The sequence below is a fragment of the Gopherus evgoodei genome, unplaced genomic scaffold (assembly GCF_007399415.2).
Source record: "Gopherus evgoodei ecotype Sinaloan lineage unplaced genomic scaffold, rGopEvg1_v1.p scaffold_37_arrow_ctg1, whole genome shotgun sequence".
In the NCBI taxonomy this organism is placed as follows: domain Eukaryota; kingdom Metazoa; phylum Chordata; order Testudines; family Testudinidae; genus Gopherus; species Gopherus evgoodei.
Window position 1 is genome coordinate 1,961,639 of NW_022060049.1, and position 23,410 is coordinate 1,985,048.

The following is a 23,410-nucleotide window of genomic DNA, read 5'->3' on the forward strand; positions in this document are numbered from 1 at the left end:
CCCCAAAGTGGGTCATAACCCTGTTTTAATGGGGTTGCCAGGGCTGGCATTAGACTTGTTGGCTCCTGGGGCTGAAGCCAAAAGTCTGAGCCCCACCACCCAGGACTGAATCCCTCAAGCTCTGTTTTTTGCCCTCCCCCAATTGGAGCAGGACTCAGGGTTTGTCTCCTCTGCCTCTGCTCAGTGTGGAGGGGCTTGGTGCTTGGTCCCTCTTTCCAGGGCCATGTAGTAAGTTTCTTTTTTAGCAGAACGGGGTTGCACTGAAAGGAAGTTTGAGAAATCCTGGCATAGAGCCTCTGAATATGTCTAGACTTGGCTCCCTGTGGCACCGTGGATAATCAGACACTGAAAATACAGCCATGCAACCACCACACATCAGCCTTGCCTAACAGGCAAGAATCAAATCTCCACAGAGAGATGTCTGTTGTTTTTTAACCCATCTCCCTAGGCACTCAGCCACAACCACTTAACAAAGGGGCTTTCTACACTATGGTTTTGTTCTCACTGAAGGGTCATTTCCAATTGTTTGCTCAGACCAGCATTAGGGAAAATGGTGCTTGTATTTTGGCACTTCCCCATTTGCCCCTTGATGATCCCCACTCCCCCTTTACCACTAGCTCCTGCACTCCCAACCCTTGCACCTCCTTCACCCCTAACTCCTGCCCCCCCCTCTGCCCTTAACTCCCTGTGCCACTAGCCATTGCCCCTCTCCTGCAGCCCCTTCACATGGTTCCAGTGCTGGGGGCCCTGCACTTGTTCTCCCTTTCCCTGGGCTTTGGCATCACTAGCCCCTGATTAGTGAGTAGGGCTCAGTGGTACCCAAAATGTGGGGCATAACTCCTAGGGGGACACAGAGGAACCTTCATGGGGGCACCTCAGGGCCTGAGCCAGCCCCCATGGAGGAAGCACTATTCAGCCTCACTCTGTTCCAGCTCTTCCTCAGTCCCACCCTCAGCCTGAGGCTCTGGCTTCCAGCTTGGCCTTGACCCCCTTACCCGTCTGCACCCCTCTCCCCAGCAAGCAACAGCCCCACTCCCAGCCTCGGTTCTTGACCTCAGCTTCCGAGGGTCCACAGCCATGGATAAGAGGGCACAGTGTGAAATGTTTGGGGACCACTGTTTTAGGGTGATGTTCTCAATCACTTCTACAAAGTCCAATAAAAGCTATTCCTCACCCATCCACCCCCCATCAGGATGGACTAGGTATGTTCTGCCACCCTTCACTCATACAGGAAGGATAATAACATTTAATTCCATTCAATCCTAAAGTGATTTGTAACCCACCACCAACCAAAACTGGTCATTTTGGGAAAGTGGCTCCATCATGCAGCATAGCTAGGCAGAGTAGGTGTGTCTGTGCAAACACAGTCTGTTCCTGAAGTCTTTCCCCCAGCTCCTCACTAGATGTGACGGGGGAGCTCATTTAGCCCCTGCTTCCACTTGGTATTTAAAAAGTCCTTATTGTCCCTATCTCTGATTGCCTTAGATTGCTCCTCCTGTCTTCTCTTTGACAGCTCAGATGAGGTGGCTGAGTGGTTAAGGTGATGGAATGCTAATCCATTGTGCTCTGCCAACATGGGTTCAAATCCCATCCTCATTGGATGCATTTAGTCTTCACCCCCTCTTTGTAGACAACCATCTCCCCCTTTGGTACAATGACAGATCAAACAATGTTGCTTCTTGCAAACAAAAACCTACTCAGAACTCCCTTGCTTTAAATAAAATGTCTAAATCCCAGATTTCTTTTAAGAAAAAACCTCTAGTGCTGTATTTCTTAGTTTTTATCTCAAAAGGTAGCATCCTCACCATCTCCCCCAAACACCCCAGGACCTGCCCAAATTATTAAAGTACCCTCAACCCGAGCAAGGCCAGAGCAGTGAACCAGAGCTAGTATCTAGGCCAAGCTGTTCTGAAGGAGGCAACTCAAACATTTTCTCCCTGCTTCCCTTGGCAAGGTCTGACTGAGAAAACAAAATGCCTCAAACTGAAAATTTTCTGCTGAAAAACCAATACTAGTCTGTTTGGAGACTTTGGTTCAAAAGTATTATTGTTATTATTCTCTTCTGATTTCTGAATCAGTTCAGTTCTGTCTTTGTCCTCCAGGTGTGTTTCCAGCTGCTGAGTAGTGGGGGAGAGAGGCCAAGTCATGGTGTCTCTTCTTCTCTTTCATAGTTTCATCCAACTTGCTAGGAAGCTCCTTTGCTATGATGTGTGTCAAGCAGTGTCCATTGTTTCTGTGCTATCTCTGAGAAGCCTGCATTGTACACGGTTCCTGGGATAGTCTTTGGGAGTGTGGATACCTTCAATGGACCACCAGTGAGTCTGGCTCCTCCCTTGTTGCACCTGAAAGGCTGGTGGTGGGCATTCTCAACCTCATAACATATCTCAGTAACGCACACAGAGCAAAACTTCATAACTTCTCAACCAATGCTACACACACAATCCAACAAGATATTAATGTTCAACAGATCAAGACTTTGGAAATGATACCTCACAAGACAGACTTTGTACAAACCATGTCATCATTATATGAGAGTGGTGAATATGGGGCTTCCAGGGTGCTGCTTTGAGCACAGCGTGCCACACCTGGGCTTCCATTGCAATGGAGATGTACCCTTAGAGTCCATCTCTCCTGGGATAAAGATGGCAGCAGGGCTGGCCTGGGTCATCTGACTTGGGCTCATGGACGTAAAGCTGAGGGGCTAAAAACTGTGGTGCAGATATTTGTGTTCACGCTGAAGCCTGGGTTCAGAAACCCTCACCCCTCATAGGACCTCAGAGGTTGGGCTCAAGCCCATATGTCTGCACTGTAATTTTATAGAGGTTGGGAGGGAGTTTAGCAAGTGGAAATGGTAAAACCGCATTGAGGGGTCTGGACCACTGACCTATCAGGTCTAAACACCCAAACTCTCAGTAACTCAATTGTCAGTGCCTTTGAGTATAATTTAAACCATAGGTCCATCTAGCTCTGAATCTTGTCTTCTGACAGTAGCCAATACCAGGTGCCCCAAAAGCCACTCCCCACGGCACTACTGGAAGTTGAACCCAGGATCGCTTGTTTACAAAATAGGTGCTGTAACCATCTAAGCCATGGTACCTGCTGTTACTTAAAACATTGTTTTTGCCCACACCTGACTCTCTGCCAATCCCCACAGGGCCCTGACAATTGTTGCTCGTGTTTGGCTTCTGTAAAGCAGAGGAGCAGGTGAAGTTTTCCTCCCAAGGTGTGTGTGTGATTCTTTGGACAGGTCTATGCTACAAAATTAGGTTGGTATAATTACATTACTTAGGCTGGCAATGCAGTTCTATCAACCTAATCCCAGCGTAGATAGCAGCTCAGCTGTCAAAGCTTTCTGGACCTATGAAAGGGGAGGGGCCCAGCCTCTGTAGCAGAAATGCAGGGTAGGCGAGTTCACAGCAGGCATGGTGGGATACTGGTGGAGGCCAGTTATGGTGATATAATGACCAGCAGCATTTACACTGGCAATTTGTCCCTTTAGGTTTGCTGCACAAAGCTCTAGACCTCTTGTTGAGGTGGTTTTAGTTTGTCATCAAAACAGGGCAGTTTTGTCACTAGATGTGGCATTGCAGTGTGTGCACCAGTCAAAAGCTGCTGACCGAGGGAACATTGTGTGTTTTTCACATGTCTGAGCAATATAATGATGCTGATATAACTTTGTAGTGCAGACCTGGCCAAAGATTCACACACATACACAGCTTGCAAGGAAAACCTCACCTGCTCCTCTGCTTTGCAGAATCCAAACACAAGCAAAGCTTGTCAGGCCCCAGTGGGGATGGCAGGGAGTCAGGTGTGGGCAGACATGACACCATGGTCACAGGTAGGCACCATGGTTTAGCTGGCTAATGCACCTGTTTCATAAACAGAAGTTCCTGGGTTCCACTCCTAGTGGTCCCTTATTGACTGGCTGTTGGGGCACCTGGTATTGGCTAATGACAAAATATGGAGCTACGGGGACCTTTGGTCTGGCCCAGGGTGGCTGTTTTTATGGTTTAAATTACACTCACAGGCACTGACAATAGAGTTACTGAAAGTTTGGGAGTTAGGAGCTGATAGGTCATTGTTCTAAGCCCCTCACAGATGACCCCATCTCTCTGGGACAGGGGCAGGTCTGGGCTCTCACACCAAATGGCTCATTGTGGCTGCCAGAATCTGTGGGCAGCTCATTTAGTTTCCACCCAGGGTTGAGTCCTGCTTTGTGCACTGTGTCTGAGAATGAAAATCCTAAACCACCCTTTGAAATAACGAAAGCAGCAGGATGTGTTATCATCCCTGCCCCAAAGCAGACAGACCAATGGAGAAATGCCATTGAGTCCACTGCCATTTTACCTTTTTCGCTTGCTAAACTCCCTCCCAACCTTGTGGGGACCAGAGTCTGGTATTGAGCCTGAGCCGAGATGTCTACACTGCAAATTTACCACCTCACACACAACTATTCAAATTTGATGACAATATATATCTCCAGATCAGTGGCACCACTATGGGCACCCGCATGGCCCCACAATATGCCAATATTTTTATGGCCGACCTGGAACAACGCTTCCTCAGCTCTCGTCTACTCACGCCCCTTCTCTACCTATGCTACATTGATGACATCTTCATCATCTGGACCCATGGGAAGGAGACTCTGGAAAAATTCCACCACGATTTCAACAGCTTCCACCCGACCATCAACCTCAGCCTGGACCAATCTACATTGGAGGTCCACTTCCTAGACACCACGGTGCAAATAAGTGATGGTCACATTACCACCACCCTATACCGAAAACCTACCGACCGCTATGCCTATCTTCATGCCTCCCGCTTCCATCTCGGGCACATCACACGATCCATTGTCTACAGCCAAGCACTGAGATACAACCGCATCTGCTCTAACCCCTCAGACAGAGACTAACACCTACAAAATCTCCACCAAGCATTCTCAAAACTACAATACCCGCATGAGGAAATAAGGAAACAAATCAACAGAGCCAGACGTGTACCCAGAAAACTCCTACTGCAAGACAAACCCAAGAAAGAAACCAACAGGACTCTACTGGCCATCACATACAGTCCCCAGCTAAAACCTCTCCAGCGCATCATCAGGGATCTACAACCCATCCTGGACAATGATCTCACACTTTCACAGGCCTTGGCTGGCAGGCCAGTCCTCGCCCACAGACAACCTGCCAACCTGAAACATATTCTCACCAGTAACTGCACACCGCACCATAGGAACTCTAGCTGAGGAACCAATCCATGCAACAAACCTTGATGCCAACTCTGCTCACAAATCTACACTAGCGACACCATCACAGGACCTAGCCAGATCAGCTACACCATCACCGATTCATTCACCTGCACATCCACCAATGTAATATATGCCATCATATGCCAGCAATGCCCCTCTGCTATGTACATCGGCCAAACTGGACAGTCTCTACGGAAAAGGATAAATGGACACAAATCTGATATTAGGAATGGCAATATACAAAAACCTGTAGGAGAATACTTCAACTTCCCTGGCCACACTATAGCAGACCTTAAGGTGGCCATCCTGCAGCAAAAAAACTTCAGGACCAGACTTCAAAGAGAAACTGTTGAGCTTCAGTTCATCTGCAAATTTGACACCATCAGCTCAGGATTAAACAAAGACTGAATGGCTTGCCAACTACAAAACCAGTTTCTCCTCCCTTGGTTTTCACACCTCAACTGCTAGAACAGGGGCTCATCCTCCCTCATTGAACTAACCTCATTATCTCTAGCTTGCTTGCATATATATACCTGCCCCTGGAAATTTCCACTACATGCATCTGATGAAGTGAGTATTCACCCACGAAAGCTCATGCTCCAAAACGTCTGTTAGTCTATAAGGTGCCACAGGATTCTTTGCTGCTCGTACTCACTATGTTGTCTAGGAGCTCATTCATCCCTCTACAGTCACCCTGTCCTAAAGTTACTCTAACACCTACATTTTAGTATTAGGACCCAGGCCCCAGCCCACTTGGCTTTGGAACCCCTGTCCCCTGCCTAGCAAGTGCTATTGAATTGAGGGTGAGTCCCTCAATCGGGGTCTGCCAAGCACAGTTGTCCTTGATTCACACAACAAGAATAACAACCCTTTATTTCTCCTGCCTCTATAACATGGAGACTGGGAATCCAACACCAGCCAAATGTGATCATTTCGGCAGGCAATCCTACATATTTCCAACATACTGTAAAATCTACATGTAGACTCATACATGAAACCTTGCAAGAAAATCTTCCTGAGGGAATCTGAAGCATCTGCTGCTGGAGGGAAGGAGGGAGCTGTCGGCTGGGATTGAGGAGCAGTGTAAAGAGGAGGGGCTGTGGGTTGGGATTGAGGGGCACTGGGAATTTGAGGGGGCTGTGGGTTGGGACGGAGGAGAAGAGTGAAGAGGAGTCGTCAAGGTCTTTTCCCCACTTTGAACTTTAGCGTCCAAAAAGTGGGGACTTGCATGGACCCTTCTAAGCTTAATTCCTAGCATAGATCTGATAACGCTGCCACCAGCCAAAATATAGTGTTTGGCACACTTTCTGTTCCCCCAAAACCTTGCCTGGGGAACCCAAGGCCCAAACCCCTTGGGTCTTAAAACAAGGAGAAATAAACCATTCCCCCTCTTTTCCCCCTTCCAGACTTTCCCCTCCCTGGGTACCGTGAGAGGCTATACTGATCCAAACTCCTTGGATCTTAAAACAAAGAGGAATAAACCTTCCCCCCACTTTCCCACACCAATTCCTGGTGAGTTCAGACCCAATCCTCTTGGGTCTTAAACAAGGGGGGAAAATCAATCAGGTTCTTAAAAAAAGAAAGCTTTTAAGAAAAGAAAGAAAAAGTAAAAATTATCTCTGTAAAATCAAGGTGTAAAATGTTTACAGGGTATTCAGATTCATATAGCCTAGAGGGATTCCCTCCCTCCTAGCCTGAGATTCAAAGTACAGCAAACAGAGGTAAAAATCCTTCCAGCAAAATACACATTCACAGGTTAAGAAAACAAACATAAGACTAATCTGCCTTTTCTAGCTAGTACTTACTATTTTGAACATGAGAGACTGTTTCAGAAAGATTGGAGAAAGACCTGGTTGCACGTCTGGTCCCTCTTAGCCCCAAGAGCGAAAAACGAACAAAACAAACAGCACAAACAAAGACCTCCCTGCATCAAGATTTGAAAGTATCGTTTCCCCTCATTGGTCCTCTGGTCAGGTGTCAGTCAGGTTCACTGAGTTTCTTAACCCTTTATAGGTAAAAGAGACATTAACCCTTAACCATCTGTTTGTGACAGGAGTAGGCTTTGGTTGGGAGTGAGGAGCAGTGTGCATAGGAGGGACTGAGGGTTGGGATTGAGGGGCACTGGGAAAAGAGGGGACATGGGTTTAGGCTGAAGAGCATCTTGATTTGGGGATCTCACAGTGCACCATTGTGACTGCTCTGGACAGCATTCCAAACTCGGATGCATTGGCCAGGTAAACAGGAAAAGCCCCGCAAACTTTTGAATTTAATTTCCTGTTTGCCCAGTGTGGAGCGCGGATCAGCACATGTGACCATGCAGTCCCAGAATCCAAAAAGAGCTCCAGCATGGACCGTACAGGAGATACTGAAGCTGATCTCTGTATGGGGAGATGAATCTGTTCTATCAGAACTCTGTTCCAAAAGACGAAATGCCAAAGCATTTGAAAAAATCTCCAAGGCTATGATGGACAGAGGCCACAGCAGGAACTCAACACAGTGCTGAAATTTAAGGAGGTGAGACAAGCGCACCAGAAAGCCAAAGAATGAAATGGAAGCTCACAGAGTGAGGGGCAACTGACGACTGTAACTATCCCACAGTTCTCGCACTCTCCGAAAACCATTTGAATTCTTGGCTGAGTTCCCAAAACCTGAAGGGTTGAAAACATTGTTGCGGGTGGTTCAGGGTATATGTCATCGTTGTCCCCCCCCCACTCCCTCCATGAAAGCAAAGGGAAAAAAATCATTTCTCACCTTTTTTCAATGTCACCGTATGTCTACTGGATGCTGCTGTCAGACGTGGTGCTGCAGCGCTACCCAGCAGCATCCCCTTCCCTTCCCTTCCCGACGGCAGACGGTACAGTATGACTGGTATCCATCATCTTCATCCCATGAGTGCTCCTGGCTGGCCTTGGTGAGGTCGGCCAGGGGTGCCTGGGCAGAAATGGGAATGACTCCCAGGTTGCTAGCTTTAAGCTTTCTCTAATGGAGATTCAGTCCTGCCTGGAATATCATAACAGCTGGAGGCTGCCCTCCCCTCCCCCCTTTGAGCTCTGCTTGCAGAGGCAATAAAATCAGTGTTGTTTCAAATTCCTGCATTCTTTATTACTTCATCACACAGAGGGGGAGATAACTGCCACGGTAGTCCAGGAGGGGTGGGGGGAGGAGGGAAGCAACGGGTGGGGTTGTTGCAGGGGCACCCCCTAGAATGACATGCAGTTCATCATTTCTGTGGGATGTCTGGGGCTGTGACTCAGAGTGGCCGTTTGTCTCTCTGGTTTTTTAGTAGGCTTGCCTGATAGTCTAGACAGGACTGACTCTCCCTTTAGACAAAACTTAAGGAAGGGAATGACCTGGGGAGTCATTCCCATTTTTGTCCATTCGCCCCTGGCCGACCTCACTGAGGCCAGCCAGGAGCACCCGTGACAGCAGCAGATGGTACAGTGTGACTGGTAACTGTCATTGTCAACTTGCAAAGCAGCAGACAGGACAGTATGGCTGGTAACCATCTTTGCTAACTTGCAAAAGGCAAGGGGATGCTGCTGTGTAGCCCTGCAGCACTGCGTCTGTCAGCACCATCCAGTAGACATACTGTGACAGTGAAAAAAGGCTGAACGGGCTCCATGGTTGCCATGCTGTAGCGTCTGCCGGGGCAATCCAGGGAAAAGGGCATGAAATGATTGTCTGCCGTTGCTTTCACAGAGGAAGGACTGAGTGACGACATTTACCCAGAATCACCCACGACTCTGTTTTTGCCCCATCAGGCATTGAGATCTCAACCCAGAATTCCAATGGACAGGGGAGACTATGGGAACTATGGGATAGCTACCCACAGTGCAACACTCCGGAAATCGACGCTAGCCTCGGTACATGGACGCACACTGCCGAATTAATGTGCTTAGTGTGGCCATGTGCACTCGACTTCATACAATCTGTTTCCAAAAACTGGTTTCTGTAAAATTGGAATAATCCCATAGTGTAGACATACCTTGTGATTAACAACTTTGGTGGCTAATTGAAAGGCTGATGGTTCAAACCCAAGTGAGGATGGAGGTGGTTTTTTTTTAGTGATGAAAATCCAGTACATTTTAACAGGTAGAAAATCTCCTCAATGCTGTTCTAGCCTCATTGGGCAAGCATAAGTGGCACTTTCACCAGATGTGTTGGTGGTATAGTGGTGCATGTAGCTGCCCTCCAAGCAGCTAACCTGAGTTTGATTCCCAACCAGTACTGTGATGTGATGTTTTCTCCCCTGAGAATTGGTTTAATTTCAGTCACAGTGTATCAATGGAAGGAGAGAATCAATGTCCTACAGGTCATTCAACACACAATGGAAGAAGAAAGGGGCGGGACTATACTATACTCCAGCTGTTGGAGTTATTCTTGTATTATAATGTTTGGTTTATTTTTTTAAAAAACTTCCTTTACTTCCCTCTCCCTTTTAGACTCAGAGCCTTTAAGGTAAGAAGGGATCAATGGGATCATCTACTTTGACCTGCTGCACCTTACAGGCCAAAAGACCCCCCTCCCCTCCTGTAATAGATGCGGGAGGGGAGGCAACTCTGTGCACTGCCCCTACCACAGGCAGCACATGGAGGTCCTCTGATTCCCTCTCCAATGGGTGTGCAGAGATGTGCCAACAGCACTAAGGTGGCTCCCTGCCCACTCTGCCTCTGTCCCTCCGTGCCACTCCCAGAAATGTCCATTCATTGTCCCTGCCCTGAGTACCAACTCTGCAGCTCCCATTGGCCAGGAACTGCAGCCATTCGGAGTTCTGGCGGCGGCGCCTGCAGGCAGCAGCACATGGAGACCTCCTGGCTTGGCCCACCTAGGAGCTGCTGACGCAGGGTTGTGTGTACCAGTCATTTTGGGAGCTACACTACCCAGAATAAGTGCCACCCCTCCTGCACCCCAACCCCCTCCCCCAGTGCAGAGCCAGCACCCCACACCCAAATTTCCTCCCATAGCTTTCTTGTCTTCCTTTCACCCAGAACCATCCTTCTTCCCCTGGGATGCAAGTAGCCATCCCTGGGAAGCCAAGAGGCAAGCACAGGATTCTACCTTCCACACCGCCCCAGACTTTGCAGAACGAATGGTGGCGCTCTACTAACCCCACTTAGCCGCACTGAGGCGCTTAGCTTCTGCCCTGCCTTCCTCAGCTCGACTATCCTCTTTTGCCCGATTCCTGCCTCACTTCCTGCTTTGGGGAGTCACACAAAGGAGGCCAGCAGGAAGAGCCGGCCTCCATAGGCCAACCTCCAAGGGCAGAGGAAGCCAAGCCACAAGGCTTCAAAAGGTGGCCGGCCAAGATCCTCTAGCTTTCCCCTGCTGATGCCAAGACCTTTTCCTCAGCTAATTTCACCACCCTCTGCCATGCAGGGGTTGGGGTTATCACAGGTGTTACCCAAAACTGGGCCAGCTAGTAAGCGTAGGGAGGACTAATGACCCACCAGAGTTTGGTAGAAAACAGCACATTTATTATACTAACAGCTAAGCTCAAAATAAGTGGGGGTGGGTGGCTGCGGGGGTCACACTCGCACTCGCATACTCATGCTCTCAGGACTGGCATGGCACTGGAGATGTCAGGATTCTGCAAGGTAAGTGTCTCACAGTGCAGCTTTGGATGGTGCGATGAAGGTAAGTCTTCCTGAGGCACAATGAAATACAACGCAGAGAACCACTGGCCAGACAGTCCGGGCAAAGGGCATTCACTGGAGGTACAAGCTTGTGAGTGCTCTCCTGAGCACATGGCCCCTTCCCCTTTTAAGGGCCTGCACCTCATGGCCTGCGACTAGAGATGACTTGGCTGCATCTGGTTGGTCACACTCCACTTTGGGCAGTGTCCATGCTCTGGGTGATTGCTGCCTAATTAGAATCACAGACACCTTGTCTACCTGGGAGCTCTTCTGCTCTTCAACCAGCCCATTCATCCCTCAAGCATTCCAGGAGGGAGCGGGAGGGAAAAAGCCACTTCACAGACATTTAGAGAGGGAGAGGGAACAAAAGTGGGAGCAGGGGAAGTATAACAGACCTTTTGAGCATACAAATCACTGCTGCTGCTGCTACAACAACTGGGACAGGCTAGTAAAAGCTGGGAAAATTAAGCCCTCATGTTTCTGCCTGGTTTCAAACCAGGGATCTTTTGCATGTTAGGCAAATGTGATAACCATTACACTGCAGAAACTCTGCTGCAGTGCTCTGCCCCTCCCTTCATAAGAATATAAGAATGGACATAATGGGTCAGACCAAAGGTCCATCCAACCCCACATCATATCTGCCAACAGTGGCCAATGCCACATAGGGACTGAACCTGACAAGTAATCATAGGTTATTAGGGTTGGAAGGGACCTCAGAAGATCATCTAGTCCAACCCCCTGCTCAAAGCAGGACCAATTCCCAACTAAACACCCAAATGGCCCCCTCAAGGATTGAACTCACAACCCTGGGTTTAGCAGGCCAATGCTCAAACCACTAAACTATCCCTCCCCCCAATGATCAAGTGATCTCTCTCCTGCCATCCCTCTCCACCCTCAGACTAACAGAGGCTAGGGATCCCATTCCTTACCCATCCTGGCTAATAGCCATTCATGGACTTAACCTCCATTAACTTATCTGCAAAAAGAAAGAGGAGTACTTGTGGCACCTTAGAGACTAACAAATTTATTTGAGCATAAGCTTTCCTGGGCTAAAACCCATTTCATCTGATGCATGCAGTGGAAAATACAGCAGGAAGATTATATATAAACACACACACACATATATACACACACACACAGAGAACATGAAAAAATGGGTGTTGCCATACACACTATAACAAGAGTGAGCAATTAAGGTGAGCTATTATCAGCAGGAGAAAAAGCCTTTCATAGTGATAATCTGGATGGCCCATTTCCAACAGTTGACAAGAAGGTGTGAGTAACAGTAGGGGGACAAATAAACATGGGGAAATAGTTTGACTTGGTGTAATGACCCATACACTCCCAGTCTTTATTCAAGCCTAATTTAATGGTGTCCAGTTTGCAAATTAGTTCCAATTCAGTAGTCTCTCGTTGGAGCCTGTTTTTGAAGGTTATTTGTTGTAATATTGTGACTTTTAGGTCTATCATTGAGTGACCAGGGAGATTGAAGTGTGTCCAACTGGTTTTTGAATGTTATAATTCTTGACATGTGATTTGTGTCCATTTATTATTTTACTTAGAGATTGTCTGGTTTGACCAATGTACATGGCAGAAGGGCATTGCTGGCACATAATAGCATATATCACATTGATAGATACGCAGGTGAATGAGCCTCAGATAGGGCAGCTGATGTGGTTAGGTCCTATGATGGTGTCCCCTGAATAGATATGTGGAAAGAGCTGGCAACGGGCTTTGTTGCAAGGACAGGTTCCTGGGCTAGTGTTTTTGTTGTGTGGTTGCTGGTAAATATTTGCTTCAGGTTGGGGGGCTGTAAGTAACAAGGACAGGTCTGTCTCCCAAGATGTGTGAGAGTGAGGGATCGTCCTTCAGGATAGGTTGTAGAACCTTGATGATGTGCTGGAGAGGTTTTAGTTGGGGGCTGAAGGTGATGGCTAGTGGGGTTCTGTTACTTTCTTTGTTGGGCCTGTCCTGTAGTAGGTGACTTCTGGGTACTCTTCTGGCTCTGTCAATCTGTTTCTTCACTTCAGCAGGTGGGTAGTGTAGTTGTAAGAACACTTTATAGAGATCTTGTAGGTGTTTGTCTCTGTCTGAGGGGTTGGAGCAAATGCAGTTGTATCTCAGAGCTTGGCTGTAGACAATGGATCGTGTGGTGTGGTCTGGATGGTAGCTGGAGGCATGTAGGTAAGTATAGCGGTCTGTAGGTTTCCAGTATAGGGTGGTGTTTATATAACCATCGCTTATTAGCACTGTAGTGTCCAGGAAGTGGATCTCTTGTGTGGACTGGTCCAGGCTGAGGCTGATAGTGGGATGGAAATTGTTGAAATCATGGTGGAATTCCTCAAGGGCTTCTTTTCCCTGAGTCTAGATGATGAAGATCTAGGGGGGGAGGCGCACAGAGGAACAGCTCCCCGCCCCAGCTCACCTCCGCTCTGCCTCCTCCACTGAGCACACAGCCCCGCTCTAAGTCTCCTCCAATTGGCACTGCATGCCTGGGTGAGGAGGAGAATTAGAGCAGCACCAGCCTGCTCAGTGGGGGAGGCGGAGCCAAGGTGAGCTGGATGGGGAAAACCCAGGCAGTGTTAGCTGCCATGGGGATGAGGGAGAGTCTCCCCAGGTGGGGTTAGCTGCCATGGGGGGACAGGTGGACTCTCCCCAGGCAGGGTTAGTTGCCATGGGGGGACAGGGGTTAGCTGTCATGGTGAGGGGGGTAGCTGCTGCAGGGAGGACTCCCCAGGTCGGGGGCTGAGTTAGCTGGGTGGGGGGTGCAAGGTGGAAGTTTCACCTAAGGCAAAAAACTTCCTTGCACCGGCCCTGCCTGCTGTCCTTGGCTCCAGGCTGGTTTTTCTGGGGAGGGGGCGTGGAATTGATTTGTTTGCTGTTGAGAAGGGAGCTAGGCCAGTTCTCAGGGAATGAGAACTCTCAGCATCTTCCCAGCCCAGCCCAGCCCAGCCCAGGCTGCGGCCCTGTCCCAGCCCCTGTTCCCCTGGGGGCCCTGCATGTTTGACTCTAGAGCAAGCCTGGAGCAGCCGCTGAGGCAGAGGACAGCCTGGGCTGGGCAGATGCTAGGAGCAGAGCACCAGAGGCCTCTACTGGCTCCCTCCTCAGCAGCAAACAATCAGTCCCCACCCGCACCCCGGGACAGCAGCCTGGAGCCAAGGGCAGTGCCCAGTGGGGGTTTCTCTTTTTCCTCTTCCTGGAGTGAGTAGGGATCTGGGGGTGTTTCTAGCAGGGCAGTTGGAAGTGAATTGGGGAACCAGCTTTTAATAACAGGCAGCTCAAGTTCTGACTCCTTTTGTTACAATTTTCTTTATAACGTAAAATAATTCAAAAGTAAAGGGGCAGGAATGGTTGGAACTCTTTTCTCCCAGGCATAGAAAAAAACAGCTTTTTGGCTTTTCATGATACAGGAGTCGGGTTCATTCACTGTGCAGAATCAATGTGCACAGAAGCCTGTTGTGTTTCATTTCTTAGGTTCTGCTGCCATCATATAGCCATTTCCTTCCCCTCCTTTCTGTCCAAAGCACAGTTCCTCCAGGGAGAGGAAGACATCTTTCTTCTTTCCTCTGTGGCAAATTGCCAGTACTGTTATGCTGGGTCTCACACTTTCTCTTCTTTGGGGAAGGTTCAGGGCGCCATTGCTTGCCTCTGAACCAGTATTTTAATTACCCTACTAGTGTCCTTGAGGAGAAGAGTGGAGAGGGAGAGACCTGGGCCCGCCCTCTGCTCCAGGTCCCAACCCAGGGGCCCTGAGGTTTGTGGTGAACCACTTGAACTAGCAGTTCCTTCCCCTGGGCTGCTTCCCTCTCCTGCCCTTCAGCTTGTGAAGGGGCTTCTTGCCCTCCTTCTACACAAGCCAGGTGCCCCTTACCTAGGGTTTCTTTTGGATTCTCAGCCCACCACAGCACTCCTCCAAACTTTCCTTTTGTCTCTCTTCAAAACTGTTCTCTTCTCCAACTCCTTCAAACTGCTGTCTGGCTGTAACATGACTGACTGCTGGTGCTCTAATTGGCTTCAGGTGCTCTAGTTAATCTATAGCAAACTTTCCTCCCCTTGCAGGGAATAAGGCTCCCTGCTAACACTCTCCTACTGCCCTCTGGCCATGCTGTATCACACCTTCCTCAACAGCTCCTTCCTTGGAGAGCCCTTTGCTGGGATCTGGGTGGGGAACAGCTGTTTCTGAGGATTAATTTCACACCATATTTGGGGTTGATATATAGATTTTACAGCCAGACTAGATCACTAGGTACCTCTGCTTTGACCTGATTCAGAACAGAGTATAGAGAATTTTACCCAGTGACTCCTACACCCACCCCAAGATCTTCTGGCTGAGTGAGGAGGGTTCATTCAGAAAGTCATCGTGTCTGGATGTGAAGGTATGAAATGATGGGGAAATTGGCCCCTCATTCAAGTTTAAATGTTGTAACTTCTACATTTAGACCAGGGTGGCCAAGCTGAGCCTGAGAAGAAGCCAGAATTTCCCAATGTAACTGCCAAACGTGCACCTTTGTATGCAACTGCTGAGTCAATTGTGAACCTTCCCATCGTTATCATTATCCCTTTGAAATAACGATGGTGATGGACACTTGGCTCTATATCCCAGTGTGCCCTGCACGTCTACAGGCTGCATTAGCCAATCCAACCATTCAGCACTTGCAGATGGGCACCTCTGTATTGTGCCTGAGTCTTGAACAGCTATGAAAGGCTGGTGCTGGTAGATGCCAATATTTTCCCCCTCTTTTTAACCAGCACTAATACCAGGCCAGGCCAGGCCAGGGCTGGGAAGAGAGAGAAAGCAGCAGGTTTCCCCTATTGTTTCCTGCTCACTTTTTCTTGACTAGCTTCACCTGTACACCAACTTGCACTTTTCTTGTGTGAGCCTGGCTAGCTCAGTTGGTAGAGCATCAGACTTTTAATCTGAGGGTCCAGGGTTCAAGTCCCTGGCCAGGTGATAAGCTTCTTACTATTATTGTGGAAATCTGGCTTTCTGGAGTCATCTTTGGTGTTACTGCAGCAAAGAATCCTGTGGCACCTTATAGACTAACAGACGTTTTGGAGCATGAGCTTTCGTGGGTGAATACCCACTTCCTCAGATGCATGCAATATAATTCTGCTGCATGCATCTGAGGAAGTGGGTATTCACCCACGAAAGCTCATGCTCCAAAACGTCTGTTAGTCTATAAGGTGCCACAGGATTCTTTGCTGCTTTTACAGATCCAGACTAACACGGTTACCCCTCTGATATTTGGTGTTACTCTTTCTCTTCAGAATTTTGCCTTTCCTAAGAAGGGCCTTTGTGTGTGTGGGTTTGAAGGGGTAACTTCCTGATATCCCCTCTGTCCTCACAGACAGGAGAAATAAAGTCCTCTGGGCATATAGCATGCTCCTCCGCTGCACACACAAACACACAGAATATCTCTAAGGAATTAGAATCACCTGCTGCCTTCCCCTGTCCTGCTGGATCCCCAAATGAGGATGCTCTTCAGCCCAAACCCATGTCCCCTCTACTCTCAGTGCCCCTCAACCCCTCCTATGCACACTGCTCCTCAATCCCAGCCACAGCCTACTCCTCTTCACCCTTCTCCTCTGTCCCAACCCACAGGCCCCTTCTCCTCACACTGCTCCTCAATCCCAACCCACAGCTCCCTCCTTTCCTCCAGCAGCAGGTGCTTCAGACCCCCTCAGGAAGATTTTCTTGCAAGGTTTCATGTATGAATCTGCACGTGGATTTTACAGTACGCTGGAAATATGCTGGGTTGCTTGCCGAAATGATCACTTTTGGCTGGTTTTGGATTCCCAGTCTCCTTGTTATTGGAGCAGGAGAAACAAAGCGTTGTTATCCTTGAGGTGTGAATCAAGGACTCAACCCTGGGTGCAAACTAAATGAGCTGCCTACAGATTCTGGCAGCCACAATGAGCATTTGGTGTGAGCTCAGACCTGCCTCTGTCCCAGAGGGAGGGGGTCATCTGGAAGGGGCTTGGACCACTGACCTATCAGCTCTTAACTCCCAGACTTTCAGTAACTCTATTATCAGTGCCAGTGAGTGTAATTTAAACCATAAGAAAAACCACACTGGGCTAGACCAAAGATCCATCTAGCTCTGTATTTTGTCTTCTGACAGTAGCCAATACCAGGTGCTCTAAAAGCATCTCAACAAGGCACCATTGGGAGTTGAACCCAGGATCTCCTCTTTACAAAACAGGTACTTTAACCAGCTAAACCATGGTGCCTGCCTGTGACTAAGGTACACTGTCTGCTCACATTTGACTCCCTGCAGCCCCACCTGGGCCTGACAAGCTTTGCTATTGTTTGGATTCTGCAAAGCAGAGAAGCAGGTGAGATTTTCCTTGCAAGCTGTGTGTGTGTATGTGTGTGTGTGTGTGTGTGAATCTTTGGCCAGGTCTGCACTATAAAGTTATTTCAGCAGAATTATATTGCTCAGGTATGTGAAAAACACACTATGCTCCCTCAGTTGGCAACTTGTGGCTTGTGTACACACTACAATGCCATGTCTGGCAACAACACTGCCCTGTTTTGGTGACAAAATAAAACCACTTTGATGAGAAACCTAGAGCTTTTTGCAGCAAACTTAAAGTGACAGAGTGTCAGTGTAGACGCTGCTGTTCATTATATCACCATAACTGGTCTCTGCTAGTATCCCACAATGCTCTCTGTGAACTCACCTGCCCTGCATTCCTGCTACAGAGCCATGGGCCCCTCCCCTTTCATAGCTCAGGGAAGTTCTTACAGCTGAGCCTGCTGCTCTACTCCGACAGCCAGGAGCAAATCACTGCCATGGAATGCTGCTCTCTCCCACACTGTGAACACAGAGCAGTGTGGCGGGAACTTCTTTATATTGAGGGGGCACCAGCATCCGAACTGTGACACGCCCAGGACACCCCTTCCCTTGAGGAGGCTCTTACCTTCTACACAGGGATGTCTGTTTTCTAGTAAAATCAGGAAAAAGCAAGGAGAAAACTTGAAAGAGGTTCCTCCTGGCGCTCATGTCCATGAACCCGAATACTCTTTCAGTCCTCAAAGAGAGACCTTGAGAAGAAGACTTGCTGAAGCAAAGACACAGGGGTCTCTGAGGTTTCCCTGGCCCCTCGCCCCTGTCCTGCCTGGCTGATGTCAGCATCTCTTTGTGAGGTCACCACCTCCCCACCACCTTTGACCAATAGTCTGAGGTCCTGCAAAAAGCCTTTGTGATGTCACTGCCACACCCCTCCTTTGCTGTGCTAATGTCCTGCCCCTGGCCAGGCCTTTTGGAGGTTTGAGCTACTCCCTGTGGATCACCCCACTCAAGGAGTGTTCGTTCTAGGAAACCAGTTGGCTAGACAGTAAAACATCAGATGCTGCTCCCAAAGCTACACTCAATTTTTCAGAAATTAGTCAACTGTATGGCCAGAAGAGACCATTAGAGCATCTAATCTGACCCCCTGCATATCACACGCCTCCTGTATGACACAATAGCTACTTTTGGGGCAAACACATTCCAGAAAGGCATCTAGTCTTCATTAAATGACATCAAGAGATGGTGAATCCACCACTTTCCTTGGTAGCTTGTTCCTGTGGTGAATCATCCTCGCTGTTGAATTTTTGTGCCTTATTTGTAATATGAATTTGTCTCTTTTCCCCTTCCAGCCATTCGGGCTTGTTATGCCTTTCTCTGCTACATTAACGAGCCCTTTCATACCCAATCTTTTCTTTCCATTAAGGCACTTCAACACTTCAATGAAGTCACCTTTCAATCTTCTTTTGATAAGCTAAACAGGTTGAGCTCTTTCAATAGCTCACTAGAAGGCTTTTTTCTCCAGCCCTCAGAAAATTTGGCAGCTCTTTGCTGCCCCAGCTCCAATTTCACATCTTTTTCAAATGAGAACACCAAAACTGGAGGCAGTATTCCAGTATCAGTCTCACTGATGCCATGTCACCTCCTGTGACGTTATTGACATAATCTGTAACTGCATAGATCACCGTTGCAACCACTGTTCTATATTTGCAGCCAATATGGTAGAAAGGTTATCGTGTAAGGGGTCTATAGAGAGGTTCTGATTGGCTGATTATAATTATACTATCTCTAGATATGTATCACTTTTGTAGTTGACGTTATGAATATTGGCTCTATGCTGTCCGTATTTCAAACTTGTGCTCTGCTTCCAGGAAACATCCCAGATAAGTTGGTGTCAGTTCTGCCTAGCCTGCTTGATGGCCCATTAAGAACCATCAGCTATACAATCGACCCATTGAGAGAAGGCAGATACGCCTTGTGACTCAGCAAGGTATGCAGGGACCTGCCTATAGACAGAACTCAGATTTTTCTATGCCACGTGCTGGATAGAGTGTCCTTGAGACAAAGAAAGCAAAGACCACATGGTAAGAGACTATAAAAGGCTGATGCCTTGTCTCCATCACTGCTTCATATCTCTGAATGAACTTTGCTACAAACTGAAGCTCTCTACAAAGGACTGAATGACCCATCCCAGCTGTGAATGGACTCCAAAGACTTGATTTGAACCTGCAGTTTATTCCATCACTGCTAGAAGCCTGAACCAAGAACTTTGCCATTACTGTATGTGAAGGGTTCAAATCCATGTGCATTTTATATAACAACCTGGTCTATGGATTGTTCCAGCTCTTTTCCAGACCCAAAGTCCAGCGTATGGTCAAGGGACCAGAGGGCTAGGCAATCGTGATCAGCTAAGAGAAAGCTGGGGTAAATAGAAAGCCTTGCTTGCTAAGATAGACCTGGTCAGCAAATTCCCAGGTGTTGGAGCTAAGAACTAAAGAATTGTGTCTTATTCAGAGACGCAGATTGAACAAAGAATCTCTGTTTCTATTGTGTTTGTTTCTTCTGTAGGGAGATCCAACCTTGAATTTATGAAAAGTTGGCACATGTCAGTATAAGATATGGCATCCTTCCACCTCCCTTCCAAGGGACCAATGCCTTCCTTTAGACACACAGAAAACAATGTTTATTGCTATATACTTTCACTGTTTCTTTGCTTTAACCCCTAGGAATGTACCTGGTGGACAATCAAAGGAGTTGCTCCATTCCTATGGACTCCAAATCAGAATTCAACATGTATGTTTTATACTAATAACATTTTATCAAAGTATTCATTAAATTTTAACTTGCTAACTTGAGACCATGGTCGGAGACATTATATACCTTGTTAACCATTGGCTAATGTGTGCTATCTTGTCTTGCTGCAAAATCTATCCCGAGGTGTGGCACTGCCTACCCTGTCACTTTCCCCCGCCCATGGAAAATCTATATATTCTATTGTAATCAGTTGATTGACAGTGTCTCCAAGCCTAATAAGCAAGGTGACACTTCGCCAGCGCTGTGTGTAATAAACTCCTATGCTTGACCTCTACACGGTGTGGATTTATGTCCTTCACTGGTGAAGCTAGTAGTTTATAAACCATAATAGTTTTACAAGTCGCTGTGATTATCTTCAGTATAAGTTACCATCAAGTTTATCATAAAAGTAAATTAAAGTTTATCAGTTGTTATATAAGGTTACAGGTAGGTTGAGGTTAGTGAAATACAGTGAATCAGTGTATTAGTATTACATAGAGAATTGTATTTGTTGGGGGTGGTTACAGTACATATAAAGTTGCTGGGCAATCAGTAATGGTAGTGTTGCATGTGCTTGTGACTATTTTCAATATTATTTACCTTTTATATGTGCACTTATAGGAACAGGCAGTTATTGCATAGTATTATTTGGCCTTGTGCTTGTCTCCGGAATAACTTGCCATTTGTATTAATCTTCACTCAGTGCTGGTCTTTAATTCTGTTTTTCTTATTCTGTCTGTGTTGCCTTTATAGTCATAAGTCATTAAAAACCTTTCTGAAAGAATTATTAGCTGTTTAGTTTCTCTTTTGCGGACACTGCTCAACCTCATTCCATGTGTGTTGGGTGGTGGGAAGTAGCGATCACCCAGAGCCCCACTCGGGCCCTAACGGGAGCCCCCCCTAGGGCTCTGACATGTGCCTCCTCCTTCCATTAATCTCCACAACCACATTCTAGACATGGGTATGGTGACCTCCCTGGGGATCTTGACAGCTTTAGCAGCTTCTTGGTGGCTATTTTCCTGCTCACAGCCACTGTCTTCTTCTCATGCCTTGTCCTGGAGGCCCAGCTGCTGGCTGAATGTGAAGGAGCCAAAGTGCTGGTGACTTTAGCCTGCACCAAGTTGCCTTTGCTCATCAGACTCCTGAACTGCAACTGGACGTGGTTCTTGTTCTTCTGCACAACACAGCCCCTGGAGAAGAGGGATCTGCAAATGTACATTCCTATGATCCCTTTGTTTAATTGATGAAAACATAAACTAGACACTTAGGGGATTGGAAGTGATTTCAGCTGCTGGACAGCTCAGCTGGGTTTTTATTCATTTGCTCAGGAAAATGCTGAATGGTCAAATTCATTTCAAGCTCCCCATTCAGTGGATCTTCTGAACATAATGGAAATGGATATGAATGTTTTCATTTAAAAAAGGCTTCTAAAGGGATACTTGGATGATTTGATCTGCAGTCAAACACTCTACCACTGAGCTATACCCCCATAACAAAGCTCTGTTAGAATCTGTGATCTTAAGGACCTTGAAGGACAGACCCTGCTTCAACCAGCTCCTTTTCCATTCCCAGACCATGGGTGGTTTTAAAAATGAAGTTTGATTAACCTTTATATATACATGTAGGCACCACGGCTTGCACACCCACTGATATAGCTTCCCTCACTGACACAGCTACCGCCTCTCAGGGAGGTGGATTAACTACACAGATGGGGCAGCTCTCTGCTATCAGCTTAGAGCATCTTCAGTAATGCGCTACAGATCTGCTATTGTGTGTTCTACTTCAATCTCCCTGGCCACACAATAGCAGATTTTAAGGTGGCCATCCTGCAGAAAAAAAATTTCAGGGCCAGATTTCAAAGAGAAACTGCTGAGCTTCAGTTCATCAGCAAATTTGACACCATCAGCTCAGGATTAAACAAAGACTGTGAATGGCTTGCCAACTACAAAAGCACTTTCTCTTCCCTTGGTTTTCACACCTCAACTTCTTGAAGAGGGCCTCATCCTCCCTGATTGAACTAACCTCGTTATCTCCAGCCTGCTTCTTGATGGCATATATATACACTTGCCCCTGGAAATTTCCACTACATGCATCCGACGAAGTGGGTATTCACCCACGAAAGCTCCTGCTCCAAAACATCTGTTAGTCTATAAGGTGCCACAGGATTCTTTGCTGCTTTTACAGATCCAGACGAACATTACTACCCCTCTGATATTTGTGGTTAATGACATTGCTGTAACTTGTTCATTCCTTGCCTGGATAAGTCAGACAGTCCCTTTCCCATCATATCGCCAGCACATCAGTGATTCCAACAGCAGGGTAGCTTTTCTCTGGGGCACCGAGATTTTTCGGGGAGTTGGTGGCTCCTTTCTTTCCTCACCCTGGAGTAAACTCAGCTTTTTATTCCATCCTTGACGATTCATGGAATAACAGCAGCAGCATGAAGAAAGAGGAGCATGAATATCTCACTGCCAGGGAAAAGTGGCCACTTCCCCTCTGTTTGGCCATTGCCATTGCAGAAGAGAAGGTTTCAATGGAATCGAATGCCCTGGCTCAGACAAGAGACACAGGAAGATTTTGCTGTCCATGGATCCATGCAAAAGAAATTGTGTCTCTGTGTGAAAATAGGGAGGGAAATGAAACACCCACATGGTGGTGTCTAAGGCAGAAGGGACCCCTGTAGGATTAGAACAGGACATGTTCTCAAGCAGCATGTTTCTTACTTTGCCCATATGTCAATTTTGATTATTATCGATGGAAATATTTTGCCATTGGGCTGTGTGTTTACACTGGAATTGACATTTACCAACAAACACGTAATTCTTCTAAGCCTGCCTAGTCTACCGGTGGTGAGTTTAGAAGGACAGATTCAGTCTTCCCAATCCTGGGCTCTCCATGCTATCCACTTCCCACACTGCTGGGATCCTTCCCTGATCTCCCCTCAGACCTCTGCCTCCCAATTCCACTTCTGGGATCCCCTTCTAGCATTGTCCAAATGCCCTGCTCCCAGGGTCCCTCCCCATCCCCTCTGAGCAAAAGCTCTGCATTATTCCCACACTGGGAATTGAACCCCTGTCATGTGGCTGAAAACCAGGAATCCTGACCACTAGACCCTATGATTGCTATGTTTGTTTACTAAGACAACCTCTCATAAGGGCAGCACACCACCCAGTGGGGCTTGCACACAGGGCTGAATTAACCCTTCAGGCACTGAGGTTTTCCCTATATCCATTCCCAGTGCCTGTGATCAGGAAACAGACATCAGGGCTCCCACTTGCTGCACAGACCATGATTGAAATTGAGACCCCATATTGTGCAAGGTGCTGTACAAACCCTGGCCAACACTGGGACACCTAGGGGGTTCCCCTCAATTTCTCTGACCCTCTGCTGCTGTCTTCTAACTCCATCTGGATCACCCTCCCGTCTCGCAAAAACCCACCTTT

At 47.6% G+C, this 23,410-nt stretch overlaps 4 non-coding genes across 4 annotated transcripts; 2 read left to right on the forward strand and 2 right to left on the reverse strand.

Moving 5' to 3' along the window:
* Positions 1-1,517: 1,517 nt before the first annotated feature.
* Positions 1,518-1,599, forward strand: TRNAS-GCU. The gene has a single exon. It is a non-coding gene; the product is annotated as a tRNA-Ser (tRNA).
* A 9,757-nt stretch (positions 1,600-11,356) lies between these two features.
* On the reverse strand, positions 11,357-11,429 carry TRNAV-AAC. The gene has a single exon. It is a non-coding gene; the product is annotated as a tRNA-Val (tRNA).
* Positions 11,430-15,759: 4,330 nt separating this feature from the next.
* Positions 15,760-15,832, forward strand: TRNAK-UUU. The gene has a single exon. It is a non-coding gene; the product is annotated as a tRNA-Lys (tRNA).
* Positions 15,833-17,038: 1,206 nt separating this feature from the next.
* Positions 17,039-17,112, reverse strand: TRNAT-UGU. Its single transcript has one exon. It is a non-coding gene; the product is annotated as a tRNA-Thr (tRNA).
* Between the last annotated feature and the right edge of the window lie 6,298 nt (positions 17,113-23,410).